Raw genomic sequence first — 6,000 nt, forward strand, 5'->3', positions numbered from 1 at the left:
TAGAGCTCATCCCACTCCCTTAACCCCAGTTTTGCAGGTTCAGTGTACAGTGTACAGGGACAGTCCAGCAGAGTACAGGAAGAGTAAAGAGATCTGTAATAGCTTAGAGTGGACATGTAATATTAAAGAGATGTAATAGTTGTTGCTTGACCTAGTGATGTATGTTTTGTACATGATCTGTATATGTATATATGTTTTCCTGTATGTGAAAACCAGGCTTAACAGGTATGAGTGAACCCATCTAGAGCAAGCTCTAGTCAGGGATACAGAGTACAGAGTACATGAGTACAGAGTACAGAGATAGTGCATGCACAGGTTAAGCCTTGGTTCAGCAAAGAGTTTTATTTTCACAGAAAATGTATGATCATGTATGAGGTTTACAGGTACACAGAGAGTATAGCAGGCTTGCTACGGGTTCTGGCGGCCTTAAGCCGACCTGAATCCTAGCGCCGGTGACGGTCCATTTTGGGGTCGTTACAGATTGGTATCAGAGCCCTAGGTTCACATGATCGGACCTATAGAGACAGTGTTGGGCTCAGACAGGTTAGAAGTGGTCAAGCACAATAGGAAATCATGTCCACTAGGATAGGGTCTTGAGTCCTATCTGCTATGATATGTCATGAGTATTGTGTATGATATGTGATGTTTATGTGCTAAAGTGGTATGTTATATGTTGTGTTTCCAGAGCAGAGAAGAAAGATGCGAGGAACTCGTCGATCAGCTCGATTGACTGGAGTCCTACCAGAGAATGAGAGACCAGCTGCTCGTCCTCCTGCATTGCCTAGGGCAAGGTCTCAGAGATCTAGCAGGGAAGGTACGTCCATAGACCCTAGAAGGTCTGTCGACGAGAGCAGAAGAGGAACAGCTAGGGGAGGATCAGAGGAAAGGAGGGAAGCTATGGAGAGTGATCAGTCTAGAGATGAGAGCATGGGTATTGGCAGCTTTGAGGAAGGTATGGGAGAGTCGCAGGGAGGTGCTCAGGCCTCAGGTTTTGGCTATCCATCCTTGTTTCAGGAGCCAGAGTATCCGATGGAGGGGATGTCGGAGTACTCTCGATTTGACCCATATCTTACATACATGCCATATATGCCATATCCTCACTATTACCCATCATATCCACCATATCCTATGTATCCATCTTCCCCTATACATCCAAGTGTAGTACACCTAGAACCAAATGAACCAGTAGTACCACCAGAACCAGTAGCCCCTGTTGTTGACAGACATGAACCTAGCTCATCTGGAGGTAAAGTTCAAATGACAGAGTATTTGAAATTGGATGCTCCTAAATACAATACGGGAGATGATCCATTTGATTACCTCAGAGCAGTTAGGATGATAACTAGTGAATTGGGAGCAGATGATAGGAGAGCCATTGAGATGGCAGGTTTCACAATAAAATGCAAGAAAGCCAGAGAATGGTTTAAGCATTATGTGGAGCCTAGAATGGACAGTATGTCATGGGGAGAGTTCGCCAATGAGTTTGCAGGGTGGGCTTTTCCTGACAGTTCGAGGGAGATGAAAGTAATTGAATTTGAACAGTTGCGACAGACAGATGAGATGAGTGTTGATGAATTCACAGATAAGTTCCTGGATCTGCTTCAGTACGTGGGTCAAGCCTATGATACTGATCAGAAGAAAGCAAGAAGATATACTATGAGACTTCATCCCAGGTATTCTTCTTTGATCCTTCCAGCTGAGAAGGAGAGTTTTCATTCGATAGTAGATGCAGCCAGGAAAATGGAAGCTAGTGCCAATATTCAGAAACAGTCACAGGCACAGGCTTCGGGGTCTAAAGCCCCCACATCAAGCAGTAAGAGATGGGACAGAGCAAAAGGAACAAAGAGTAAGTTCTGGAATAAAGTCAAGTCAGGTCTGGGAATAGGTAGTGGCTCAAGCTCTGGCACAGCTCTAGTCTGCAGACGATGCGGTAAACCACATGGCGGAGTTTGTCGGTTGGGATCTACAGCTTGTTTTCGATGTGGACAGGAAGGGCATATTGCTCGGGATTGTCCGCAGATGACTTTTGCACCATCCCAGCAGATGAGTTCAGGCAGTGTGGTACAGCCAGTTGTACGGCCAGTAGCTCCAGTCATGCCTCAGACTAGTGGCAGAGGTAGAGGGAGAGGGGTAGCCTCTACTTCAGCAGCAGGTTCCCGAGGTGGAAATCCGGTAGCCCCAGCACGGATTTTCACAGTGACACAGGAGGAGGCTAACACGTCGAACACAGTGGTGTCAGGTAATCTCATCATTGGGTGTTCAGATGTGTATGCTTTGATGGACCCCGGTGCTTCTCATTCCTTTATTGCTTCGAGAGCCATAGAGAGGTTGGGTTTGATCAGTTCTGAGTTAGAGTATCCTCTCTGGGTCAGTGGACCTAGATGTGACCCATCAGTGGCAGTGTCAGTCTGTCGTTTCAGTCCAGTATTCATAGAGGGTAGATGCCTTCCAGCTGACCTTGTGGTTCTAGACTTGACAGATTTTGATGTCATTCTAGGGATGGATTGGCTATCTGCATATAGTGCTACGTTGGACTGTCGAGAGAAGCTAGTGAGTCTCAGAGACCAGGATGGGTCAGAGTGTGTCTTCAGAGGAGACAGGAGAGGTACACCCAGAGGTATGATTTCAGCCCTTCAGGCTCGTCGTTTGCTTAGGAGGGGTTGTCAGGGGTTTCTAGCTCATGTGAGAGAGCTAGACAGTCAGGTGAGGGAACCAGCCACAGTACCAGTAGTCCGAGAGTTTCTCGATGTGTTCCCAGACGATTTGCCAGGACTACCACCTGATAGGGAGATAGGGTTTGACATTGAATTATTGCCAGGTACGAGACCTATCTCTATTCCTCCCTACAGGATGGCGCCAGCTGAGTTAACAGAGTTGAAAGCACAGTTGCAGGACTTGGTAGATAAGGGTTTCATCCGCCCTAGTACCTCACCTTGGGGTGCTCCAGTGCTCTTTGTTAGAAAGAAGGATGGATCCCTCAGACTTTGTATCGACTACAGACAGTTGAACAAGGTCACTATCAAGAATAGGTATCCCTTACCTCGGATTGATGATCTATTTGACCAGCTAGCTGGAGCAGGTTGTTTCTCGAAAATAGATCTAAGATCTGGGTATCATCAGTTGAGAGTCAGAGAGGCAGATGTGCCTAAGACAGCTTTTCGGACCAGATATGGGCATTATGAGTTCTTAGTGATGCCGTTCGGGTTGACTAACGCCCCTGCAGCATTTATGGATCTCATGAACAGGGTATTCAGTGAGTTTCTGGATCACTTTGTCATTGTGTTTATCGATGATATCTTAGTGTATTCCAGAGATGCAGAGGAGCATGCCCAGCATCTGAGGATTGTTTTGCAGACGCTGAGAGAGCATGGTTTATATGCCAAGTTCTCGAAGTGTGAGTTTTGGTTACGGAGCATTTCCTTCTTGGGACATGTGGTATCAGCAGAGGGTATTGAGGTCGATCCCAAGAAGATAGAGGCTGTAGCTAACTGGCCCAGACCCACGACAGTGACTGAGATTAACAGCTTTCTGGGACTGGCAGGTTACTACAGGAGGTTCGTTCAGAACTTTTCAAAAATAGCAGCTTCTATGACCAAATTGACTCAGAAGAACTAGAAGTTTATCTGGTCAGACCAGTGTGAAGAGAGCTTTGAGGAGCTCAAAAGGAGATTGACAACAGCACCAGTGTTAGCTCTGCCTGTCAGTAATGAAGAGTTCACAGTGTTCTGTGATGCATCTCGAGTGGGATTGGGTTGTGTCTTGATGCAAAGTGATAGAGTCATAGGTTATGCTTCTAGACAGTTGAAGAAGCACGAGTTGAATTACCCTACCCATGATCTAGAGATGGCAGCAGTTATCTTTGCACTTAAGATGTGGCGGCATTATCTCTATGGAGTTAAATGCGAGATCTTTACTGATCACAAGAGTTTACAATACATCTTAAGTCAGAGAGAGCTGAATTTGAGGCAAAGAAGATGGGTCGAATTGCTCAGTGATTATGATTGTAAGATCCAGTATCATCCGGGTAAGGCGAATGTTGTCGCAGACGCCCTAAGCCGGAAGTCACTAGGCAGTTTATCCCATATCGTAGCAGAGCGGAGACCAGTTGTGAGGGAGCTTTATAAGCTCTTTGATGAGGGAGTACAGCTAGAGTTGTCTGGTACAGGTGCGTTGATAGCACAGATGAGAGTGACACCTGTGTTTCTGGAGCAGATAGCTCAGAGACAGCATGAGGACCCTGAGTTGATGAAAATTGCCAGGACCGTTCAGTCAGGCAATAGTGTAGAGTTCAGATTTGACAGCAAAGGGATCCTTCGCTATGGGAGTCGACTTTGTGTACCAGATAGGGGCAGTGTGAAGGAAGACATTATGAGGGAAGCTCATAATGCGAGGTATAGTGTTCACCCAGGAGCTACCAAGATGTATCAGGATCTGAAAAAGGTCTATTGGTGGCCAGCCATGAAGAAAGAAGTGGCGCAGTTTGTGACAGCTTGTGAGGTTTGTCAGAGGGTGAAATTAGAGCATCAGAAACCAGCCGGAATGCTTAACCCATTACCGATTCCAGAATGGAAATGGGAGAACATAGCCATGGATTTTGTAGTGGGTTTACCAGTAGCGTCTAACAGGATAGACTCGATATGGATGATTGTGGACAGACTCACGAAATCTGCTCATTTTCTTCCAGTACGGAGTAACTATTCTGTGGATAAACTGGCACAGGTCTATCTGGATGAGATAGTGAGATTACATGGAGTTCCAGTGTCTATAGTTTCAGACAGAGGACCTCAGTTTACTTCCCGCTTTTGGCGGAGTCTGCAAAATGCGATGGGCACGAGGTTAGATTTTAGTACTGCTTTCCACCCACAGACTGATGGACAGTCAGAAAGGACCATCCAGACCATAGAGGATATGCTTCGCCTATGTGTGTTAGACTTTGGCGGTTCTTGGAGGCAGCATCTACCTTTGGTAGAGTTTGCCTACAATAACAGTCATCATGCTAGCATTGGGATGGCTCCTTATGAAGCATTGTATGGGAGGAAGTGCAGATCTCCTGTTTGCTGGGAAGAGGTAGGAGAGAAGGCTCTTGCAGGGCCAGAGTTAGTAGACAAAAAAGTTATGCAGATGTGCGCAGAAAGCAGTTAGAGTTTCAAGAGGGTAATTGGGTATTGCTGAAAGTGTCTCCAATGAAAGGAGTGGTTCGTTTTGGGAAGAAAGGTAAATTAGCTCCACGGTACATTGGACCCTTTGAGGTGTTGCAGAGGATCGGAAATGTGTCGTATAAGCTGGATTTACCTGCTTCTATGGAGAGGATTCACCCGGTATTTCATGTTTCTATGCTACGACAGTTTGTGTCAGATCCGAATCAGGTTTTGAGTGAGCCTGAAGTGGAGATTCATACGGATCTCACCTATATAGAGCAGCCAGTGCGGATTCTGGACACGCAGATCAGACAGCTAAGGAACAAGGAGATTCCGATGGTGAAAGTTTTATGGAACCACCATAATCTAGAGGAGTGCACATGGGAGACGCGGGAGTCTATGCTCCAGCAGTATCCATATTTGTTTTAAGGTTAGTTTCCTCCTTGTATTTTGTTTGATGTTTGAGGAACATCCGAGGACGAATGTTCTTAAGGAGGGGAGAATGTAATACCCGGCTAGAATCCGGCACCGGAAGTCCTTTTATCTGGCGGAATCCGGGATGTTGGGATTCTATCTAAGGGTAGGAGTTATGTGTTACTAAGGATTACAATGTGTTTAAATGTTTTTTTGTTTAAGATAAATGGACCTAAGTTATGAGTTGAAATGACCTAAGGCAGTTGAGCCAAGTTCGGCCGCCGAAAGTAAGTTCGGCCGCCGAAAGTGTTTGGCTTCCGAAGGGAAGTTCGGCCCCCGAAGGTTGCATGCGTGTGCATGTGATTGGGCAGCCGAAGCTGAGTTGGCTAGTGAGCTGAGTCATGTGTTTTGACAGATGTTGGCTTCAGATTCTTGCCATGAATTAGCC

This window comes from Manihot esculenta, chromosome 4 (assembly GCF_001659605.2).
Source record: "Manihot esculenta cultivar AM560-2 chromosome 4, M.esculenta_v8, whole genome shotgun sequence".
Classification (NCBI taxonomy): domain Eukaryota; kingdom Viridiplantae; phylum Streptophyta; class Magnoliopsida; order Malpighiales; family Euphorbiaceae; genus Manihot; species Manihot esculenta.